The sequence below is a fragment of the Phyllobates terribilis genome, unplaced genomic scaffold (genome assembly GCF_046119375.1).
Source record: "Phyllobates terribilis strain yellow unplaced genomic scaffold, ASM4611937v1 Scaffold_1__5_contigs__length_1240528914, whole genome shotgun sequence".
Classification (NCBI taxonomy): domain Eukaryota; kingdom Metazoa; phylum Chordata; class Amphibia; order Anura; family Dendrobatidae; genus Phyllobates; species Phyllobates terribilis.
In genome coordinates this window covers 1,133,852,827-1,133,878,415 of record NW_027362761.1, presented here as the reverse complement: position 1 = coordinate 1,133,878,415, position 25,589 = coordinate 1,133,852,827, and positions in this window count along the sequence as shown.

Genomic DNA, 25,589 nt, shown 5'->3' with positions numbered 1-25,589 from the left:
ACCGTGGACGCCATCTGACCTGTGATCTCAGTGTCCGTATTTTTATTAGGTGTGCATAAAAGTGCCGATGGCCACAGTTTTGTGAAACGTTGGAAAAAAAGGGCACCGCTAAACAGAGGCCAGACAGACTCCAGAGTAAGGCCGGTTTCACTCGTCCTGATATCTCTGGTACCGAAAAAAACAGTACCGGAGATGTGTGTCCGTGTGCACCTGTGTGGCAACCGTGTGCCGCATTAGGAGCACACGTACGGGCACCTCGGAATCAGCGGACAGTTAGCACTGTTCCCAAGCGCCGGGTGCTGAACGCTGCCCTCATCATCGTCCCCTACCGGCGCTGCGATCAGCGTGAGCAAGGGACAATGTTGAGAGTAGTATTCTGCTTCCACTGTGTCCTAGTGTAAATACTCACCTGTCTGAAGATGTCCTCAGCTGTAACCCATCTGACTGCTCATGGCAAGGAGCCGGGGAGAATGACTTGCTCCGGCGAGCGGGCCTCGGAGCTGTGCTCAGCGAGCAGTGTCCTATCACTCACTGAGCTCAGCAAAGCTCCGGGGCTCGCTCACTGGAGCGAGTCATTCTCCTCAGCTCCTCTGCCTGAGCGGTCAGGTGGAATACAGCAGGAGACTATAAGGATTTTTTTATTTTAATTTTACACCTGGACACAGCAGTAGCAGAATGCTACTCTCATCATTGTCCCTTGCTCGCGCTGATCGCAGCACAAGCAGGGGACAATGATGAGGGTAGCTTTCAGCACCCAGCACTTGGGTACAGTGCTAACTGTACACTGATTCCCAGGCGCCGGTACTTGTGATACTGATGACTCGTGTCATCAGTGTGGGATGTTTTGTGGCCTGTGCAGCGCGAAAAAACGGACATGTCAACGTGTTTTGCCCACGGACACACTGTCCGTGAAAGCACACTGATATGTGCACAGACCCATTCATTTGAATGGGTCTGCGTGTGTGTCTCCGGTACGCATGGAAACTGTCACCACACGTACCAGACACACTGACGTGTGAAAGAGGCCTAACTCTGCTGCCTCATTGTCACGCAATGCTGCCTCATTGTCACGCAAGGTGTGGGATAAGACTAAGTGCAACAAAAAGGGAAGAAGGGAAGGGAGCCCAGACTCTAGGGAAAGGGGGGAGTGGAGACCTCCTAGGCTGGTCTGATATCACCCTGTCTCCCCTACCGTCCCGGTTCTTCACCAATCGCCACACAGGAACCTATCCCTGTATCTCCCTAGCGCTTGGCCCTGGCTAGGTAAGGAGGGGGGTGAGCACTAGTCGATCCCCACTGACTACTAAAGAGAACAAGGACACGGGGGGAATAATAACTTAGCTTGTGCTGACTTCGGCAGATAACACACACATCCTTTTAGCACCAGAGAGGAAGTAAACAGGCTGGACTCACTCCAAGCTTTCACCAGAGAACAAGTGAATATCACCGGTGCCGCCCTATAGCAGAATGAAAGTATTTAAACACCCAGGCTAGCGTGTTAATTAGAGCAGGAGGGACATAGCTGCTGGGTACTAGAGTGAGACAGCTTCTAAGAAGGTGTCTGTAATGCCAAACGAAGAGATCTCCTGCAACCAACTGCAGGGCGACTGTCCCATCTGACACACCCGTGACACTCATAGTGAATGGATCCTTGCTGTTTCTATTCTTTACTATGCACCTACCTTCTGTTTCTTTTCAGAAAGTAGGCGGCATATAATCTAACAGTACGTACGTTATACTTTATTTTGTATTTCATGTTTTACTTTACTCACTCTGGGATCTTTCCTTTTTTCAGCACACTTTCCCTTTTGCAGGTAATTCACACTCTGCACTGCCCTCCGATTCTTTAGGAGGAACGTGAAGTGCTCGACAGCTTTTTAGTCCGTTTAGGTCCGAGCTGCCATCTTCTAGTCTGTGGTTAAGGCTAGCTCTGCTCACGCAGGAACCATTCGGGACTGCAGGTCAGGATCTCTAGTCTGTACAGGAAAAGTCAGTTCCAGTTTTTAGTTTGTTAGCTATTTCCCGAATGAGTTGCTATCATAACACCCTGTGTAACTGAAAAAATTGCAGCTAATAAAAAAATGACATATTTACCATTTAAATGTTATATATGTGTGTATGCGATAAAAAATGATGAATCAAATATAAAACAGATAGTGTTAAAAAAATATCATGCACTAGTTATTAATAGTGAAAAGATTAATAAAATATAGAAGAAACTATTTATATATTAATGATGAAGAAATAAATAAGTAAATAAATAAGAGTTAAAAAAAACAGGGGAGAGTGCTATGCAGCCACCAGTTTGCAAAGCCAACGTTAATCAACAAACTTGGACCAGCTCCCTGGTGCAACAAATCCAAAATACAATGAAATGAGTCCTTAGATTCCCAAATCTGAAAAATAACAATTTTAGTAGACTAGTGACAGTAAAAGGAGACATGAAACCCGGCCCAATCAACCACAGCAATGCAGAGAATTAACCTATACTAGAAACCGCCCAAAATGAACTAGATCATTCAAACCCTTGGGTTTGATGGTATTCAAAAGGTGTGATCTAATGGATTTCATTTTGCTCCAGGATTTTCTTGACATCTCCACCTCGTACACACAATTGGACCTTGTTAATTCCGCTAAACATTAACAGTTGCCAGTTGCAATTGTGAAATTCCTTAAAACGCTTCGGAATGTTTTTGAGTTTTTCAATTTTGGCTGGTTCATTTATTTTTACATACATGCTCAAGAATTCTGTCTCGGAATTCTCAATGTGAAACCCACATAGATAAGTTTACAAGCCCGGTAAAGAATCCCAGTAGCGCAACAATTGGTTTGATGGACAATTTTGAATGATTTAGAATTATAGGAATAAAAAAAAATCCGATCTATCTGGATGCAAGCACCACCAATACAGCAGGGAAAGCAGCCCTATTTTGGGCCTCAAACCACAGGTATGAACTGTGAGGATGGTGGTATATAATGACTACGCACAAGAATATCTTTCAAGGTTTTAGAACAGGGGTGGGAAACCTTAATTCTGGCACGGGCCATTTGGATATTTATACCATCCTTCTGGGGGCCGCACAAATCGCGCTCTAACTCTGCCCTCAAAGTTCTTCCTGATGGTAGCACTGGTGTCAGGACACAATGTTTCCTCAGCATTCAGTAGTGAACACTGTGTGCATGCTCACAGAGCAAGAAGAAATTAAACAGCTGGCAGCCATCAAAATATAGCTGTAGGCCCAAGCACTGCGTTCCCCGGGAATCTGCCCGGGGGCCGGATAAATGGTCATCGAGGGCCATAAACGACCTTCGGGACTCAGATTCTCACCCCTGTTCTAGAACATCTTGGAGTAATCAATGGGACAGGTGGAATAATGTTATTGAGGTCAACATCAGAAAGTAAAATCGGCCAATATCTTCTGAAGATAACGGGCATTTTCCTCCAATGCGCGTGGTAAGATCTGGTATATCTCACTTGGTTGTCACTTTTGTACTGAGCATGTCTCAATAAATAGATATTCACGTGATTATATTTTTTGCTTTGTTGATCCATGTTCAATGTCCTCATTACTGTAGTGGTCAATTTTGAAGCGATGCTTCAATTCACGCGACTGTTGTTTTAAATAAGTTGTCACTTGAGCCGATTCAGCATGCCCGAAGGAACTGGCTTATCGGTATGGCTTTCAAAACCTGTGGAGGATGAGACGATTTGGCATTTAAAAATGCATTGACAGACATTTTGTTTCCTAAAAATATCAGCTGTCAAAGAGCCATCAACTTTCTTCAAAATCTTGAGGTCCAAAAAATCAATCTGCACACAGCTATAGGTGTATGTCAATCAAATATTATGTCTATTATTGTTCAGTTCTCTTAAAATGGTTTGAGAGAAAGCACTGGAGACTTCTAAGGTGGCCAGCAATGAGTCCAGACCTGAATCCCATAGAACACCTGTGGAGAGATCTCAAAATGGCAGTTTGGAGAAGGCACCCTTCAAATATCAGGGACCTGGAGCAGTTTGCCAAAGAAGAATGGTCTACAATTCCAGCAGAGCATTGTAAGAAACTCATTGATGGTTACCGGAAGCGGTTGTTCGCAGTTATTTTGGCTAAAGGTTGTGCAACCAAGTATTAGGCTGAGGGTGCCAATACTTTTGTCTGGCCCATTTTTGGAGTTTTGTGTGAAATGATCAATGATTTGATTTTTGCTTCATTCTCTTTTGTGTTTTTTCCTTGCAAGCAAATTAAATGAAGATAATAATACCAAAGAATTTGTGATTACAATCATTTTCAGGAAGAAACTGAGTATTATCTGACAGAATTGCAGGGGTGCCAATACTTTTGGCCACCACTGTATCTTGTAATCTAATCAACAATTCCTTTGAGTCTCAAATGTATGAAGGCAACGTACACAAGAGGGGTTTAAGGAAATGATCTATGAACCTGTAAGGCTCAAAGAGGCTGTTGTCACCCGACACTGTGTGTTGTCCAGGATAGATCTTCCAAACTTTTATGCACTTTTGGTAAAAGATACAAAGTGGGTATGATGGGATCTTCAATGAGTAATCTTTCAAAAACAGAATGTGGGATGATCTTTTTATCCATAGCAGTCATTAGAATGTTGAATAGCTCGTTTTTAAATTTTGAGGTTGGATTACTATCAAATTTCCTGTAACAAGATTTATCATTCAACTGTCTTAACAGTCTCCCTTTCACACTGAACAATGGGCCAGATCACCACATTATCACCCGTGTCAGCCTGTTTAATGACAACATCCTTCATTCCACGTAATTCATTTAATGCCTTCCTTTTCTGGGATTCAAATTATCAAGGGAGCTGATACTTGGAAGTGATCTCAGATCCAGAACAACCAATTTGGTGAATAGCTCTACTGCGGACAGGCTGACAAGAGTGGAGAGATGATGGATCTTTTCTTAATGTGGCTCAGTGGTTAGCACTGCAGCTTTGCAGCGCTGGGGTCCTGGGTTCAAATCCCACAAAGGACAACATCTGCAAGGAGTTTGTATGTTCTCCCCGTGTTTGCATGGGTTTCCTCCGGGTTCTCCGATTTCCTCCCTCACTCCAAAGACATACTGATAGGGAATGTAGATTGTGCGCCCCAGTGCGGACAGTGAAGATAATGTATGTAAAGCGCTGTGGAATTAATGGCGCTATATAAGTGAGTAAAATAAATTAAATAAATGTCAGATGAAAATTTAAGAGGCAGTATCCTGTTCAGCAAGTAGGGATTCAAAGATTGCTATAGCTTCACGTTCATCCGCAGTGCCACCTTGAAAAATACCTGTATCCTGTTTGGTGAAATGCTTTTTTTAAAAGAAGCTTGCGACTAAATAAGGGTACATCCTTAATTTCTGTAAAGCATTCAAAGTTTGACACTGGGGAGCAAGTGAGACCTAATTGTAAAATTTCAACCTGATCATTAGTCAAAGATCTGTCAGAAAGATTGATTACCTTTAGGTCGGCTTTGCTTTATTGTCTCTTGCTGACATGTTGCCATTTTTGCGTTTGATAGTGGTGAAGCGAGTCTCCATCCTTCTGTCCGTTTGTGGACCTGGTTCGTCCTTTGTGGTGTGGCATTTGTCTAAAAAACTGACCTCTGAGGGGCCTGCACCTGATGATACGAAATCAAGTCTGGACTGTGATCTAGACCATGACCTTGATCTCCTGTGTTTATTTTGATGCCATCTAAATACATGTTATTGTGATAATCAGACATATCTCTCTGAAACCTCTTAATTTTAAATTGCTTAATGCCATCTTCCCACAAATAAAAGTCATTCGTCAGTTTCTTCTCAAAAACATCAATGACATACTTGGATAATTTTTTTTCAATTCATTTTGCAACATCTGAATCTCATTTTCTAATTCTTCAAGTTGCTGCTTATCAAGCCCAATCAGAAGTTCTAACATCGTGCGTGAATATAATTTACAGGCATCTTCAGATCTTTGTTTAAAATTGATATCCTCAATCGGGAAGGACTGCAAATACTTGGACATGCACTCCCCTAGGTGTAATATCCTTACTTAAATATTGTTCCACCAAACCCTAGTGCACCTATGCAAAAGGTTTTTTAATTTAATTTGTGATTCTCAACATTTCCGCGGGACCGAGACCGGATCACTACTCGCTCCACTGCCAAAAACTTCAGATAGTTGTGTAACCCAGTTCAAGTCACGGCTGCTGTAATCCAAGGCAAGACCTTAGTCCACCAGAAAACAGACAATTGTAATCCGGATAAATTGTAAACTGGATAAAAAAAAACTTATACTACATAACTAATGAATGATACACTTTGATAAAGTTCCAAAAGCAAAGTATGAACTTATAAATAACTAATTTATATTAAGCAAAGTGCAAAAAGTTTAGAACACATAAGGCATGTATGACAGTGATACGGTGAAAAGTTTGTCAGAATTCTGGCTAAATTCGACCTTAATAATGTAGTTATGTTATAAAAGGCAGAGTTCTGGGAACTGGTGGTCCAGAAGTATTGTATGAGTATTTGCTTGAAAAGAATCTGTCACCAGGTTTTGCTGCCTAATCTGAGAGCGGCTTAGTGTGGAGACAGAGACACTGGTTCCAGTTGTGTGTCACTTACTGGGCTGCTTGCTGTAGTTTTGATAAAATCACAGTTTTATCAGCAATAGATTATCACTAGAGGACTAGTAAACCTGCTGCCTGGTAGTCCTGAATATTTTTAGCTAAATATAACCCCGCTCCCACCACTGATTGGCAGGTTTCTGTGTGCACTATGCATAGGCGGAAAGCTGCCAATCAGTGGTGTAGGCGGGGGTTATACATAGTTCAGATAACTTGTAGATCTTCAGCAGAGAAAATAGGGATTTTGTCAAAATGATACTAGGAGGCTCAGTGGGTGACACATCGCTGGGATCAGGGTTTCTGCCCCTGCATTATACCGCTCTCAGATGGGGGTAACAAAACCTGGTGACATTTACTTTGAAGAGACAAGTGAAGAGAGCTGACGACTTCTTTAAGATGTGCACTGCTGTTTGAATGTGCAGCATGAGCAACTATGATGCCATTTTTTGCATGTCTGCTCAGTGCCGTCATGAACATATCATTACATTGCTGTGGAAACATCACGTCATTGCAACGTCTGACAGCAGCCTACAGCGGAGAAGGTGCTGCGTAATAGGTGCCAACATAATGAGCAGTAAGGTAAAATGTCACCACGCTCTCTTAAAGTTGTCTCAGAATTTTTTCTCCTTAATTCCTGCTAATTAGGTATGAAATCTAGAGTAAGTGTATTAAAATACTGATCATTATCTCCCCCCCCCTCATTTTGAGAAAAGGACGGATCGGCGCTGGAAATCAGGGAAGACTGTGATCGGTAAGTATTTTAATACTTACGCTATTTTAAATACATAATTACGATGGATTAGAAGGAAAAAAAATCCTGAGACATCTTCTTTAAATAGTCCCTTTCCAAAGTTAGATGATAAGATTCCAAAGTTGTGGGTACAAGAAATGTGGTAATAAGGGTCTCTTTATCGCTGAACCATGTATTTAGACCAACCATGGCCCTCTCAATTACATAATTAACTGAGAGAACTTAGGGGCATCTGTATAGGATGGATCTAAAGGACCTGGGGATAAATTTTGATACAATAGAGTATCTGGGAAGGAAAGCATATATTTAGTGTTGGGTACTAGGAATGAGCGGACCCATGGATATTTGGGTTTGAGCGAACTTTACTCCAAAGTTCGGTTCGGATACCAGAACTCTACCTGAACTTGACTCCAAACCCCATAGGAGTCAATGGGGACCCGAAACTTTAGTGCTGTAAAATGGTCGTAGTTAGGGCTCGGGGCTGCAAAAGTCTCTCTCTGTCAAACGGACTTCCAGGAGAAGTCCATGTTCGCAGTTCAGCATCGAACTTTGCAGTTCGGGTTTGCTAATCTCTATTGGGAACCTCAAGATATAAGACCCTCATCAGAAGGCATTGTACTACCAGGCCTCTGTCCCTCTAGAGCAGCAGTATCCATACTTCTACTTTTTGTGTTGTCTGCATTGGGCCATTTATTAGGAAACCATGGACAGAAGATGGTGCTGCTATTTGCTCCAGTACCTGTATAACCACATCCTTAGTTACTTATCTTATTGCACTTGCTCCACAGTATGACCTGCTCCGTACATAACCATACTGCTCCTGCCTTGTACCGTGCTTGGTTGTTTGAGATGTCAGGAGATGTCTTGGACAGCACGGTGGCTCAGTGGTTAGCACTGCAGTCTTGCAGCGCTGGGGTCTTGGTTTCAAATCCCACCAAGGACAACATCTGCAAGCAGTTTGTATGTTCTCCCTGTGTTTGGGCAGGTTTCCTTCCACACCCTAAAGACATATTGATAGGGAATCTAGATTGTGAGCCCCAATGGGGACAGTGCCCATAATATCTGTAAATTGTCTGAATTGTAAAGCGCTGCGGAATATTTTGGCGCTATATAAATAAAAACATTATTATTATATTATTATTAATCAAAATCCAAGATAATAGAAAATACCCAAACATTCCTTTAGCCAAAATAAATAGAATTTTATTAATTACGATACACAAAAACAGAAGGAAATCAATAAAAATACCTCATAAATCCTCCAAAAATGGACAGAGTGGTCAGAGGTAAGTCACATTATGGCACTGCAAACATAATTTAAATGAAAAATAAATCATAATATCATAGGGAAAAAAAAACAACAATAATAGGGGAAGGTGGTGCCACCTTGCACAGATAAACAAATAAGTTCAGGAAATCAAAAATATGATTGGCTAAAGAAAATTGTGACTCTAATTAGCATTAAATAACCCCACAGAAAGTAGCCAAATGATGAACAACAATAGCCAAATGATGACTCAAATACACCCTAGACAGTATTAAAGTGCAATGGTGCAGAGACCCCTTACCCACCACCAGACGCTATAGTAAATGTACCAAAGTGACAGACCACACTGCCCAGTACCCCAATGCGCTTTTTGAATTAGCTTTTGTCAGGGAGTACTGGGGTCTTGTCCTGAATCACCTTATGTGGTCATTTACCTCTAAGGCTCACTTGTGAGTAATTCGCGCATATGGGCTGCACATCACCTCGAGAGGTGTGCTATCCGATTGGACGCTGATCGGGGAGAGAGAGGAAGCAATGTCACAGTCCACAGGAGGCATGAGACTCCATGTTGGAAAAGGGAGCATGAAAGGGAATGTACAGTCCTGCTCATCGTTATTGGCACCCATGAAGTTTTTGTACATAATGTGGTATATCTCCTGAAAAAATTAATCAAGTGAAACAGTTTTTTTGTATTGAGCACTTAAATACAAAAGAGCAAATGATAAACAATTTAAAATAAAAAACAATGAGAGGGAAAGATAGAAAAACCTAAAGATTGCTGTGTCACTGGTATTGGCACCCTTTACATTAATTTAGTATGGAAACACATTTTGACTCACCTGGGGTAAATCGCAAGAGATTCTCCTGTGATTAATTGTTGGTGCCATGTGACAAGAATTATCCAATGAATGGTGACTTCAGTGTTTTAAAAAGCCACATGGTAGGCCCTGTTCCTTTGTCACAATGATGAAGACAAAGGAGCTGTCCGAGGACATCAGGGCTGCTATTATTAGCAAGCACAAGACTATACGGCCATCTCCAAAGACCTTGGTATCCCAGTTTCAACAGTGCACAATGTTATTAAGAAGTTTGCCAAGCATAAAACCATCAAGAACCTCACTGGACATGGGGGAAAGAGAAAAATTGACACGAGATGTCTTCGAAGGTTGGTGCAAATAGTGGAAAAATCACCACGTCAAACATCCAAAGGCCAACCTGGAACAGTCTGAGGTCATGGTTTCAACAAGTCCCATACGCCACACACTAAATCAAGCAGAGCTTTATGTGCGAAGGCCAAGGAAGAAACCATTGCTGAAAAAAAGACATAAGTAGGAACGACTGATGTTTGCCAAAGAGTACCTTGACAAATCGCAATCCTTCTGGGAATGCTCTGTGGGCAGATGAAACAAAAATAGAGCTTTTTGGCAATGCAAAGCAGCAGGTTGTTACAGACAGCGCAATGAAGGTTATAAGGAAAAGAACACCTTACCAACAGTTAGGCATGGTGGAGGATCCATAATGCTGTGGGGTTGCTTTGCTGCTTCTGGTACTGGAAGCCTTGATATTATCGTAGAGCCTAGAAAAATTGGAGTGGGACACCCTACAGGTCAAATATAGGACAAAGATGATATATATTAAAAAAACTCTTTTATTTAATAGAAACATTAAAAAGTATATATATGTATAACAATAATAGAAAAGGTCATACAGGGTAGGGATACACAAACAGCAGATACGGCAGTTTATTAGTGGGTCCCCCAGGAAAAGATAAAAAATCCCATCAATAGATTAGTAGTTACATAGAGCAAATAGAATGGTATATGCACAATGTACACAGTTGTAAAGCATGTGTGCAAGCTCAAAATCTGAATGGGAGAAATACAGTAGGGTATAAAGAGTAACCACTGCTCAGAATGAGAGAGCAGATGACCAAAACTGAAAACCAGATCAAAGTCAGGGACTCACCCATGGGGACTAAGGTGACCATGTCGCCGTACTGCAGCCCTGACGCGCGTTTCGCGTGGCTTCCTCGGGGGGCTGTCAATATTATCACAGGAATCATGAAATCAGAGAATTATCAAGAGATTTTAGAGCAAAATGTCCTACCCAGTGTAAGAAAACTTGGTTTGATTCGAAGATCATGGGTCCTCCAGCAAGATAATGACCCAAAACACACATCCAAAAGTACACAGGAATGGTTGAAAAAGAAAAAATGGACTGTTTTAAAATGGCCAACAATAAGTCCTGACCTCAATCCCATTGAAAATCTTTGGGGTGAGCTGAAATCTGCCATTGGGAAAAAGAACCCTGCAAACATTCAAGAGCTTGAACAAACTGCAAAGGAAAAGTGGGAGAAAACTCCAGCTGAGAACTACAAGGGGCTACAAGAAACATTTGGAGGCTGTCAGCAATGCCAAAGGGTGTGCAACCAAGTATTAATTAGGGGTGCCTTTATTGCTGCATATGCTGTTTATACTGTTTTTTCTTTGAAATTGCAACGTGGAAGGTGAAAAACAATGGTTTATTGTTGTATTACTTTGGACCACTAATTAAAAAATCTAAAGGATATAACTTTTGTACATTTCCATTTATTCTGAAGATATTGTACAGTCTATGAAAAAAATGAAGGGTTGCCAATAATGGTGACCAGCACTGTGTATCTTGCCAGAATATTTGCATGAATATAGTATCAGATTGATTGCTATATATGGTGAAACCTATTATGGAAATGTATATATCGTAAATAATGGCGTCAATATTCTCGAGAGCTCCACTGGCATCAAGTGGCTAAATAAAAATATTGCAGGTTGCAAAAAATGATATAAATTATATACAGTATCTATAAAACAGCAATTACAGTGTGTGTGTGTGGGGGGGGAGTATTTAGTCAGCCACCAATTGTGCAAGTTCTCCCACTTAAAAAGATGAGAGAGGCCTGTAATTGACATCATAGGTAGACCTCAACTATGAGAAACAAAATGAGAAAACAAATCCTGAAAATCACATTGTCTGATTTGGAAAGAAATTTTTTTTCAAATTTTGGTGGAAAATAAGTATTTGGTAAATTACAAACAAGCAAGATTGCTGTCTCTCACAGACCTGTAACTTCTTATTTAAGAGGCTTCTCTGTCCTCTACTCATTACTGTAGTACTGGCACCTGTTTGAACTTGTTATCAGTATAAAAGACACCTGTCCGCAACCTCAGTCACACTAAAAAATCCACTATGGTGAAGACCAAAGAGCTGTCGAAGGACACCAGAAACAAAATTGTAACCCTGCACCAGGCTGGGCAGACTGAATCTGCAATAGGCAAGCAGCTTGGTGTGAAGAAATCAACTGTGGGAGCTATAATTAGAAAATGGAAGACTTACAACACCACTAATAATCTCCCTTGATCTGGGGCTCCACACAAGATCTCACCCCGTGGGGTCAAAATTATCTCAAGAATGGTGAGCAAAAATCACAGAACCACACTGGGGGACCTAGTGAATGACCTGCAGAGAGCTGGGACCAATGTTACACAGGCTACCATCAGTAACACACTACGCCGCCAGGGACTCAGATCCTACAGTGCCAGATGTGTCCCCCTGCTTAAGCCATTACATGTCTGGGCCCGTCTGAAGTTTGCTAGAGAGCATTTGGATGATCCAGAAGAGTATTGGGAGAATGTCATATGGTCAGATGAACCAAAGTAGAACTGTTTGGTGGAAACACAACTCGTCGTATTTGGAGAAGAAAGAATGCTGAGTTGCATCCAAAGAACATCATACCTACTGTGAAGCATGGAGGTGGCAACATCATGCTTTGGGGCTGTTTCTCTGCCAAGGCACCAGGACGACTGATCCGTGTACATGAAAGAATGAATGGGGCCATGTATCTTGAGATTTTGAGTGCAAACCTTGTTCCATCAGCAAGGGCATTGAAGATGAAACGTGGCTGGGTCTTTCAGCATGACAATGATCCCAAGCACACCGCCAGGGCAATAAAGGAGTGGCTTCGTAAGAAGCATTTCAAGATCCTAGAGTGGCCTAGCCAGTCTCCAGATCTAAACTCTATAGAAAACCTATGGAGGGAGTTGAAAGTCTGTGTTGCCCAGCGACAGTCCCAAAACATCACTGCTCTAGAGGAGATCTGCATGGAGGAATGGGCCAACATACCATCAACAGTGTATGCCAACCTTGTGAAGACTTACAGAAAACGTTTGACCTCTGTCATTGCCAACAAAGAATATATAACAGAGTATTGAGATGAACTTTTGTAATTGACCAAATACTTATTTTCCACCTATGATGTCAATTACAGGCCTCTCTCATCTTTTTAAGTGGGAGAACTTGCACAATTGGTGGCTGACTAAATATTTTTTTCCCCCACTGTATAATAAAAATATATAAACCAAACATTTTTTAATAAATATTTTATTAAAAAAAAAAAATAAATAGCATTTTTCAGTACTTTATTTTCTATATGGCGTCCACAATCCGTTCTACCCAAATTTTCATTCCCAAAATCAAATAGCGCTCTTTCCATTTTGAGCCCTGCCACTGGCCCAAACAGGTTTTTACCAGATAATGGGATATTACCACATTTGGGAGAAATTGCATTACAAATTATGGGATCCATTTTCTCCTATTACCCCCTGTGAAACGTACAAACTTCGGGCTAAAATATCATTTTATTGGAAAGAAACTGAATTTTTCATTATCACAGCCAAATATGATCAAGTTCTGTGAAGCACTAGTGCATCAAAATGCTCAACACAGTGGGGTAATTTGTGGGGGGGTTCTGTTGTTTTTATACATCTGGGGCTCTTCAAATGAAACATGGTGTTAGCAATCTATTTTAGCCAAATTTACGCTCCAAGTACCAAATAGCACTTTTTCCCTTCCCAGCCTTGCCGTGCGCCCAAACAGCAGTTTTTGACCACATATGGGATATTGCCACATTTGGTGAGAAATTTCATAATACACTTAGGGGTCCATTTTCTCCTATTATCCTTGGTGAAGGTGAAATTTTTTTACTAAAGCAATATTTTATTGTAAAAAATGTACTTTTTCATTTTCTCAATCCACTTTGCCTTAATTCCTGTGTAGCACCTAAAGGGTTAACACATTTCCTAACATCAGTTTAGAATAATTTGAGGGGTGCCGTTTTTAAAATGGTATCACTTCTGGGGTTTTCCAATACATAAGCCCTTCCTGTGTAAATGTTGGTCGTAATGGTGGCAGACAGAACAAGAGTGGGCCCATTCCGTCCTGTGTAACTGTTGATGGGCATTGTGGGTAAAAGCTGAGTGCCCCCTTGCCCTTTTAAAGCCCCTGTGTAGTTGAACAGGCTGCACTAATAGTACAGCTAGGCATGTAATGCTCTGAAATTAAAGGGGATGTCCAGGTTTGAGAGTTAAGTCTGCTGTTACCCTATGTGACTGCAGAATTCTCAATCGTGACAGTGTGCAGTGCGCACGCTGTCCTGATTTCCAGTATTGCCGGAGCAAGTGAGCGGTCACTAGACTGAAACTATTCTATTTGCATACGTGTGGTCTAAGAAGCCGTTTGAGAATATTCGGCACGTGACAGTGAGAATATTCGGCACGTGACAGCGTGTATGCAAATTGCATGTGACTGCTCACTCTCACTGGCAATACTGTGGAATCATGACAGTATGTGCACCACACACTGTCACAATTCAGAAGTCTACAGTCATAGAATGCCCGCAGACTTTGCTCTCATACCTGGACAACCCCTTGAAGCTGGATTTACACTGCCCGAATATTGGGAAAGAATATTCCTAGGAACGCTCTTTCGCCGGTAATCTGGCCATTGTAAGTAGGCTGCTAATCACTCCACAAATGAGCAAAATGTTCGTTCATTGGGTAAAATGATTTTTAAGCTGACTTAAAAATCATCGTTCTCGACAGCACATGGTCTTGTGTAAACAGGTGAGGTGCTGCTGAGAACGACAACCTATGTGCACAGAACCATCTATTACTGATTGTTCTGTCCACATAGGAAATGCCACCTGCCTGTCTATACACGTTGTTAAAAGATCAGCAAACAATTAGCTAATTGGATGTCCATTAACCCCGCAAGTCAGGGGGTGTAATCCCGCCTTTAGTCGAATATTTACAGTGCAATCAATTCACTACCAAGACAATATAGTGAAAGATAACACAAGAGAAGATAATCTATACTTCTACAAAAGGAATCCTTTCCTTGCCTTGCAACATTTCTTCTCGCCACTAGAGGTCTCTAAACAACCATAATTTCATGTTCATTCACCGTTCATTTACCGTTAACTAGAGATGAGCGTTGTTCTACTCGAACTGTTCGCCAATCTCAAATTCGAGCTGTTTTGGGCGGTGTTCGAGCCGTTCGGCGAACACGAACAATTTGATAAAAATTCGGCTGTTCGAGGTTATGTTCGATAACTGTTCGTGCACCAAAATCATAACTGGATTTTTTCTCAGTAATGATGAAAATTAATGTTAATACGCAGTTTGAGTGTACAGCGGGGTGGGGGGAGGGGCAGGGGATGGATCTCTGCAGGAACAATGAAGATCTCCATTTTTTTTTTCTCTTTCCCGCATTTGCAGTGGGGAGGTGCAATCTGTCAGCCTATCAGCAGCGCACACACGGAGCGAAGTGCTTTTTTTCACACAAGCAAGGGCATGTGTCATTGGCAGTGTATGTCACATGTCCTTGCCCTATAAGACCAAGCCATTTTCCCCGTCGCCACCATTTTCTCACTGCTGCAGCTGCGTGTTAGACGGCACCGCTGTTGCTGTGTGCGCTATACCTTGTTAATTTCAAGCCAATTTTCGCACAAATATACAGATAGCTTGGGAGTAGGGAATAGTTGTGATTGCAGTCCTTTTAAGGACTAGGTTACAGCATTTCCTACGACTTTTATCAGGGAGGTCTGTGCTCTTAAATAGATAGGTTGTGGGAGTAAAGACTAATTGTAATTGGAGTCCTTTTCAGGACTAGGTTACATCAGTTCCTATCAGTTTTTGCCAGGCAGGTCTGTGCCAGTGCTGTGCAAGTTTTTTTCACAGCATTTGGCTGAATCTAGCAAAGCTAATCCTTTTTGGCCTATTGCAGAGTGTGTTAGTCAGTGGAGTAGCCTATCTGTGCTGCAAGATATACCACCTGTGTATAGAATACCAATTTTTTTACTGCACCTAGTGAAGTAAAATCTTTTGGGCATAGCATCATTCTATTAGTCCATCTATACTGACCTCCATCAGGTTGCAAATTAAAACTAATTTTTATCTGCATCTACAGTACCTCTGAAAAAATATTTGGGCTTCTAGCTGTGTGTGGGACTTGTTGTATTAGTCCATCTATACTGACCTCCATCAGGTTGCAAACTGAATATATTTTTTTCTGCATCTACCTCTGAAAAAATATTGGGCTTCTAGCTGTGTGTGGGTCTTGTTCTATTAATCCATCTATACTGACCTCCATCAGGTTGCAAACTGAATATAATTTTTTTCTGCATCTAGCTCTGAAAAAATATTTGGCCTTCTAGCAGTGTGTCGGACTTTCTCTATTAGTCCATCTATACTGACCTCCATCAGGTTGCAAATTAAAAATAATTTTTATCTGCATCTACAGTACCTCTGAAAAAATATTTGGGCTTCTAGCTGTGTGTGGGACTTGTTGTATTAGTCCATCTATACTGACCTCCATCAGGTTGCAAATTAAAAATAATTTTTATCTGCATCTACAGTACCTCTGAAAAAATATTTGGGCTTCTAGCTGTGTGTGGGACTTGTTGTATTAGTCCATCTATACTGACCTCCATCAGGTTGCAAACTGAATATATTTTTTTCTGCATCTACCTCTGAAAAAATATTGGGCTTCTAGCTGTGTGTGGGTCTTGTTCTATTAATCCATCTATACTGACCTCCATCAGGTTGCAAACTGAATATAATTTTTTTCTGCATCTAGCTCTGAAAAAATATTTGGCCTTCTAGCAGTGTGTCGGACTTTCTCTATTAGTCCATCTATACTGACCTCCATCAGGTTGCAAATTAAAAATAATTTTTATCTGCATCTACAGTACCTCTGAAAAAATATTTGGGCTTCTAGCTGTGTGTGGGACTTGTTGTATTAGTCCATCTATACTGACCTCCATCAGGTTGCAAATTAAAAATAATTTTTATCTGCATCTACAGTACCTCTGAAAAAATATTTGGGCTTCTAGCTGTGTGTGGGACTTGTTGTATTAGTCCATCTATACTGACCTCCATCAGGTTGCAAATTAAAAATAATTTTTATCTGCATCTACAGTACCTCTGAAAAAATATTTGGGCTTCTAGCTGTGTGTGGGACTTGTTGTATTAGTCCATCTATACTGACCTCCATCAGGTTGCAAACTGAATATATTTTTTTCTGCATCTACCTCTGAAAAAATATTGGGCTTCTAGCTGTGTGTGGGACTTGTTGTATTAGTCCATCTATACTGACCTCCATCAGGTTGCAAACTGAATATATTTTTTTCTGCATCTACCTCTGAAAAAATATTGGGCTTCTAGCTGTGTGTGGGTCTTGTTCTATTAATCCATCTATACAGACCTCCATCAGGTTGCAAACTTAATATAATTGTTTTCTGCATCTACCTCTGAAAAAATATTTGGCCTTGTAGCAGTGTGTCGGACTTTCTCTATTAGTCCATCTATACTGACCTCCATCAGGTTGCAAACTGAATATATTTTTTTCTGCATCTAACCCAGCCAATAGTTTTGGCCTAATACCACAGTTTGGCCACTCAGCTCTGCTCGGTTACCATCCATTGTTTTTTTGTGCAAACAACTCCAGAGTTGTGAATTAGTTAACCACCAAAATGAGTGGAAAAAGGCCTGCTGCTGGTGGAAAGGGGAATAGGCGTGTTGGGAAGGGGAAAAAAGGTTGTGTCCGTGGGGTAGGTGTTAAAGCAACAGTAACATCTGCAGAAGAAAGACCATCTTCCAGCCAAACTAAAATGTCTACTTCTTTTAGCGGACAATGTGAAAAGATCCCTTTCTTACGGCCACGCCAATCGCTACAAATTCCAGATGAGGCACAAAAACAGCAGGTGCTTCAACGGATATCAAGTGCTCCTTTAAGTGGGCTCTCCTCCACATCAACTTCAACATCACAAATACTCCAGTCCTCAAAGGTGTCACCCAAATCGCACTTGCTTCCTCACAGCTCCCAAATCTCCAGCTGCCCGTCTGAGTATGAGGTAGAACAGATGGTTGAGTCTGCAGAGCTGTTTATTCATACTATAGCCTGGGAATCAGAGGTCGACTCCAGCGCTTCTGTGAATCCAGACGAGGAAATGATCTGCACTGATGCCCAGAATCTTTATGAGTCGGATCCAGGACCAGACGCAGAAGGTTCTGACCATAATGTAGACCCTCATTCCCAAACTGTAACTCCTGTTGGTGGAGACAATGAGGAAGACGATGATAAGACTCAAATACCTGATTGGAGCGACAACTTTAGTTTTTTGTCAGGGCAGGAACAGGTTGGCTCTGAGGACAACGGGTGTGATAACACACAGGGTGATGATGATGAGGTTGGAGATCCCACTTACTGTCAACCCACAGTCAGCCAAGAGATGAGGTCAGCAGAGGAGGTGGAGGAAGATGCTAGTGACGACGAGGTCAGGTTGCGCCTTCCTGGACAGAGACGTAGTACTGGAAGCACGTCAACAACTGCATCCTCAAACACAACTCTGCCTCTCACCACAAGTCGTGGTGGCTCTTCAGGTCGCATGGGTGCTAAGCCTTGCATAGCCTGGGCATTTTTTCAGATCGATAAAGATGACCCAACTCGTGTTATCTGTAACATTTGTCAGCAAAAGCTAAGTAGAGGCCAAAAAATACATAGTTTGAGTACTTCATGCATGAACCGGCACATGGACATGAAGCATAAGTTGCAGTGGGAAGCTCAGTGTGCTACAATGCGGCCTAGTCGGCCGGGCCAACCACCGTCTGCCATATCTTGTGCATCCGCGGCCTCTTCATCCTCTGTGACTGGGGGGACAGCAGTCACACCTGTTTTGGGGCGCAGACCTGCCACCTCTTTACCCGCAACAGCCAGCGTGATTGGCAGGTCATCATTTTCTTTGGAGGTGGTAACAGCAGCTGGTGTTGAGCGCTGTCCGACATCGATAGCACCACCTTTGGATCAAGGCAACCTAACATGTCCGCCTGCATCTTCCTCACAGACCGGCAGTTTGCCGGGGACACCCTTATCAACCCCGTCTAAGCACAATAGCCAGCCCTCGGTCCCTCAGATGTGGACAAGTAAAAGACCATTTCCTCCTAGCCATGAGAAAGCTAAGAGGTTGAATTTCACCATCTGCAAGCTCTTGGCTACAGAAATGCTGCCTTTCCGCCTGGTGGACACAGAGGATTTTCGAGACCTTATGTCCGTCGCAGTGCCCCAGTACCAGATGCCCAGTCGGCACTACTTCTCAAAGAAAGGTGTGCCTGCGCTCCACCAGCATGTCGCACACAACATCTCCGCTTCTTTGAGAAACTCTGTGTGTGACAGGGTGCATTTCACCACAGACACTTGGACGAGTAGGCATGGACAGGGGCGTTACATGTCGCTGACTGGGCACTGGGTAACTATGGTGACAGCAGGACTGCTGTCCAAGTCTTGCCGTCCCCACGAGTTGTGCGTCAATCCTCTTTATGTCAAAGTTCCTCCACTGCTTCTGCCTCCTCAACCTCCTCTCCGTCTTCCACCTGCACCCAAAGCCTGTCTGGTCATGCCACAAGCTTTCTAACTGCGCAGAAGGGATCCTGCACACCTCCTTACTATGCTGGCAGTAGGGCTCAACGTCATCAGGCGGTTTTTACATTGAAATGTCTGGGAAATGTGAGTCACACAGCTGAGGAGTTGTGGTCAGCTCTGGAGAACCAATTTCATGAATGGTTGTCTCCACTGGACCTGAAACCAGGGAAGGCCGTGTGCGACAATGCTGCAAACCTGGGTGCGGCCCTTCGCCGGGGCAATGTCACACACGTGCCTTGTATGGCTCACGTGTTGAACCTGGTTGTCCAGCAATTTTTAGCCCACTATCCCAGACTAGATGGCCTTCTGCAGAGGGCACGGTCGCTGTGTGCTCACTTCCGCCGTTCGCATCCCGCAGCTCAGCGACTTACATCTCTACAGAAGTCGTTGGGCCTGCCACTTCACCGGCTAAAATGCGATGTGCCTACCCGGTGGAATTCAACTCTGCACATGTTGCAGCGACTGTGGCAGCACCGACAAGCCCTGGTGCAATACGTTCTGACGTATAGCCTGGGCCAACGAGATTCAGAGGTGGGGCAAATCACGCTGGAGGAGTGGTCTCAGATCAGGGACCTATGCACCCTTCTGCACAGTTTTGAAATGGCGACGAAGATGTTTAGTGCTGACGATGCCATTATCAGCATGACTATTCCGGTGATTTACATGCTGGAGCACATGTTAAACAGAATTCGGAGTCAGGTGGTGGCACAAGAGGAGGTGGAGGAAGTAGAGGAGGAGGAGGAGTTGTATGCGGAAGGGCTAACATCTGCAAGGTCCAGACGGTCGGCAGCACCAAGGCGGCAGGCATGTGAGGGTGGGGGAGATGGTTTTACCAGGGCGCATGGTAGCAGCCAAACTAGTGAGGAAGGTGCAGGAGCCCAGGAAGAAGTGGAGGACGAACTGATGGAAGACTCATCAGATGAGGGAGACCTTGATCACATTTCTGTTGTGCGAGGTTGGGGGGAGAGGACAGAGGAAGGAAGCATGATTGTTACCTCGCCACCAACACAACAGGGACTTGGTGCTCCTGGATGCGCAACACACATGAGTGCCTTCTTGCTGCACTACCTGCAACATGACCCTCGAATTGTGAGAATTAGAAATAATCCTGACTACTGGGTTGCCACACTGTTAGATCCCCGGTACAAAAGTAAATTTGCAGAAATTATTCCTGCCATAGAAAGGGATGCACGCATGCAGGAGTATCAGCAGAGACTGTTGCAGAATCTTACATGTGCTTTTCCACAAAATACCAGTGGTGCACGTAGTGAATCTCACAGTTCCAACTTGCCAACCGTGGGACCGTCAAGTGTTCAGCACTCAAACCGTAACAGAACCACAGTATCTGGTGGTAACATCAATTTTGCGGAATCATTTCACCACTTTTTTAGCCCATCCTTTGCAAGGCCACAGGAGACAAGAAGTCTGACACATAGTCAACGCCTAGAGACGATGGTACAGGAGTATCTCCAAGTAAACATTGAAGCCACGACTGTGTCACTGGACCCTTGCTCTTTTTGGGCTTCCAATCTGGATAAATGGCCGGAGCTAGCCACTTACGCCTTGGAGATCTTGTCATGCCCCGCAGCCAGCGTTCTGTCTGAACGTGTGTTCAGCGCTGCTGGTGGTGTGCTGACAGATAAGCGCACGTGGCTCTCCACTGATAATGTAGACAGACTCACGTTCATAAAGATGAACAAATCATGGATCCGAAACGACTTTTCTACCCCTGTGTCATCCTGGGGAGAGTAAAAGCTTGATGATTGTTTAAAATCACCCTACCAACCGTTTTAAGCTTTCAAATTACTAATCATGTTTATCTGTATCTTGACTGGAAAATAATTTGGGCTTTGTAGCAGTGTGCAGCACTGATCCTATTAGGCCATCTATAATAAGCTCCACCAGATTTAAAATTAAAAATAATTTTTAGCTGCATCTAGCCCGGAAAATAATTTTGGGGCTCCGAGATGCGCAAGACACATAAGTGCCTTCTTGCTGCACTACCTGCAGCATGACCCTCATATTGTCAGAATTCGAAGTAATCATGACTACTGGGTTGCCACACTCTTAGATCCCCCAAACTTTTCGATCAACCTTTTCATTTTAATAAAGACCAAAAAAATGGTCATTTTTGAAATTATAAGCATTAGCAGGTTGTTAGAAACTGAAATCAAACAGTTTTCAACTCAAAACTTTATTCTAGGTGATGTTACATTTTCACATAGGACCCCTTGTTCGAAAGGAGCTTCTGAACTCTCTCGTCCATTGAATTTGTCAGGTTTTGGATGGTTTCTGCTTCAATTGTTTTGCATGAGGACAGAATACCCTCCCAGAGCTGTTGCTTAGATGTGAACTGCCTCCCGCCATCATAGACACTCCTTTTAATGATGCTCCAAAGGTTCTGAATGGGGTAGAGGTCATGGGAGCATGGGGGTCACACCATAAGTTTGTCCCCTTTTATGCCCATATCAGCCAGAGATGCAGATGTTTTATGTGCAGCATGAGATGGTGCATTATCATGCAGAAAAATGATCTTGCTGTGAAATACACGGTTCTTCTTCTTGAACCATGGCAGGAAGTGCTGTTTGAGAAAATCCACATACATTATGGAGTTCATCTTTAGCGCCTTCAGGGATCCTAAAGGGGCCGACAATCTCTCTCCCCATGATTCCAGCCCAAAACATTACTCCACCTCCTCCTTGTTGGCGCTGTAGCCGTGTTTGCGTGGGGTGTCCATCAACCAGCCATCCTCCACTCCATCCATCTGGACCATCGAGCGCTGCACGGCACTCATCCGTGAACAAAACAGTTTTGAAATCAGTCTTCATGTAATGTTTGGCCCACTGGAGCCATTTCTGCTTGTGTGAAGTGGATAGAGGAGGTCGACAGGATGGCGTATGCACAGCTGCAAACCTCTGAAGGACCCTGCATCTTGTTGTTCGGGGGACGTTGGAGGCACAATCTGCTTCAAAAACTTGTCTGCTGCTATGACAAGGCTTTTTTGCCGCTGCTCTTTCAACCTGACGTAATTGCCTGTAGGAAAGAGTCCTCAATTTGCCCTTATCAGCACGCACACGTGTGTACTGTGAATCAGCTACATACTTCTTGATTGCCAAGACACTTCATCCTGATCATCGCACAATGTTGATTGTAGTCATGCCTTGACCTAAACACTCCACAATTTGTTGCTTCTCAGCAGCCGACACATCCTTTTTCTTTCCCATTTTGGCAGAAAATGTAGGCTGCTGAATAATGTGAGAGAGCCTTCTTAAGTAGTCTTGCCTTTCATTGGACACACCTGCCAAACTAATTAGCACTGGTGTCTGCAATTGCTTACAGTGATATAAAGAGCCCTGACACACATCACCATCAATGAGTTTAAGTGACAAACAAACAAATTCTTCCCTTATCACTCCTAAACACTTTTTGCATAATAATTTGGAACACAGTGTACATGTGCTTTTCCACAAAACACCAGTGGTTCACGTAGTGAATCTTACAGTTCTAACTTGCCAACCGTGGTCTGTATGGAGTTGTTCAATAAAGGGCCCAAAATTAAGATAACATAGATGGGAGAGGTCTCTATGAATAGGAATTCCTAAGTATTTGATACCCTGTGAGGGCCAGGCAAAGGGAAAGTTGGACTGGATGGAATCCTATATGGATTTGGGGAGGGAGACATCGAGGGCCTCAGACTTCGCTGCATTGATTTTAAAATTTGACCATGTAACAAAGTGATCTATTTCAGCCATAACAGCATGGATGGATATATGTGATTGAGTGATATATACTAGGACATCATCAGCAAAGAGAGAGCACTTGTACTCGGTGCCTCCCACCTCAATCCACCTAATATTGGGGTTATGGCGAATTGATGAGAGCAGGTACTCCGTCACTAGGATGTATAAGAGAGGGGACAGAGAACATCCCTGCCTTGTCCCATTGGTGATTGTGAAAGGTGATGAAAATGTACTGACGCGCCCCCTGGGCCTTGGGACACCCGGAGCCGGACCCTTTTTGGTGGATGCTGGTGGCTGTAGTCTCCGTGGCGACAACCCGGTTCCGTGGCTCAGGGCGGTCAAACCAGTGGCGGAACTATTTATGTGGTTTTGATGTTTAAATGTCCGACTACGCCACCCGTGGATTGCGGTCAGAGTGAACCGCCGCTCCAGGGCAGACCGCTGAGGCTGGTGTTGTGGGTGCAGCAGAGCGTAGCATAACTCCCCACGGGAGGAGTATAGCCTCAGGGCAGTGTATGCGGAGGATGGGGGTGATGGTGCAGGGCAGCAGCAGTAATGACACGGAGTCAGTGATGCAGTCCAGGGCCTTTACTCACAGTTCTTATTATCCAGACCACGTCTGCAGGTAACGGCTGCCCACGTCGTACTGTGCTCACCAGGTGAGGGGCTCAGACAACTCCCAGATAACTTTGGAGCGCTTCACAGGACCCCCTTTGTGTGTCCTTTGTCTGGCCTTTCTTACCAACCCTTCTGTCCGGCTGCCTTGGGCCTCCTCTTGGTAAACTTGGCGCCAGTTTCCCTGACCCTATGTGGTGCCTTCCTAGCGGGTGTAGCGAGGGGCTGCGCCACATAAAATGTCACAGCCTCCTGTTTCTAGCTGAGGGTCGTTTCCTGCCTCCACTAGTTTCGGGGACCGGTCTCCCCCTTTGGCCTGACCCCTCCACGCAGGTGGATTCTGGCGTGCGGTGGCGACTCGCCCGTCCGCACCCCTAAGATCCCTTCGTTCCTCGTTCCTGGAGCCTTCTCCGCTCCTCTTCCTTCCTTCTCCCTCTTCCAGGCCTGGGCCTCTGTTACTAGGCCCGCCTCCGGAGCAGAACTCATGCAGAGCCCCTGCTCCCTGCCACTTCTGCTCAGACTTCTCTGCACTGAACTAAGATGGTGCCCACCTTTTATACTCCCTTCTCAATGCACCCAGGAACTGCTTCCTCCCTGCTCCTGCACTACAGTGTTCCCCTTCCTCAGTGTTCCCTCCCCCCACTCCAGCCAGGGACAGGGACTGTCGTGCCCATCTCAGGGGCATATTGGTCGCCCTGCCCCACGGCAATGTGGTGTAATGCATGCAGGTGTCGGGTCCTGATCCACACTACATCCTTACCTTAGAGTGAGATATCACACCTCTGGGTGAGGTGCAATACCTCTGTAGCAACCGAGCCCTCAGGGTGCTACAGTTCCATTTATCTTCAGCCTAGGTGACGTATTGCGATACAGGGCCGTGATTTTGGCTATAAAAGGGTCCCCTAGACCCCTACCCCAAGCTTTTTAAGAGAATCATATATGGCGTGCCAGGAGACTCTATGGAATGCTTTCTCAGCATCCAACGAGAGTATCTAATTACAAATTTTTAACTGCATCTAGCCCAGGAAATACTTTGTGCCTAGTAGCAGGGTCTGCTAGTCAGCGGATTATCCCGGCTGTTAAGCAAGCTACACCACCTGTAGTTTGGACACTTCATTTTTTCAAAGGAAATGCTTCGGGACCACGGGATACTCAGTGAAGAGCATCAGGAGGCACCCCAAGGCATAGGGGCTGGGACTGGCAGTAGGATGCCTTGCGGTGGACAGCCGAGCTCGATCCTTATAAAGGCTTTTTAACTGCAGCAGCTTTAGTGGACGCTACTGGAGCTGGAATTACGCGGCTGCTGGCATGAGACTTGCCCTCCAATAGATCCTTGTAAATGGATTTAAAGTGTATTCATTCAAATTAGAGAGACAATTTAAATTAAAAAGCTTAGAGCTGCCTCCACCACAGGGGGGCTCGCTCGACCCACCAGCGGACAGGCACCAGTATTGGGAGAGGGGGGCTGGCCGTCACGGTTCACCGCGGCTCTGGCACAAACCCGGCGACACGGAGGTGGCACGGGCAGGAGCGGACTGGCCGTGTCGGCTTCTCACTTTTTGGATTTTAGAAGGGCATGACATGCCTATATCTGTGTCTCCCCCTCCTTTTACTCCTCCACCTCTTTTATTTTCGCATGACTATATGTACTTGTCACTTTTCCATGTGTTAGTTATGTCTTCTGAGCAGTTTGTCAGCTTTTGGACACCTTTGAAGGTGTTTTCTATGTGTTTCTATGTGTTTTTGTTTGCCTGCCATTGGTTTTAACGGTGTTCGAAGGTGTTCGACGAACAGTTCGACGAACAG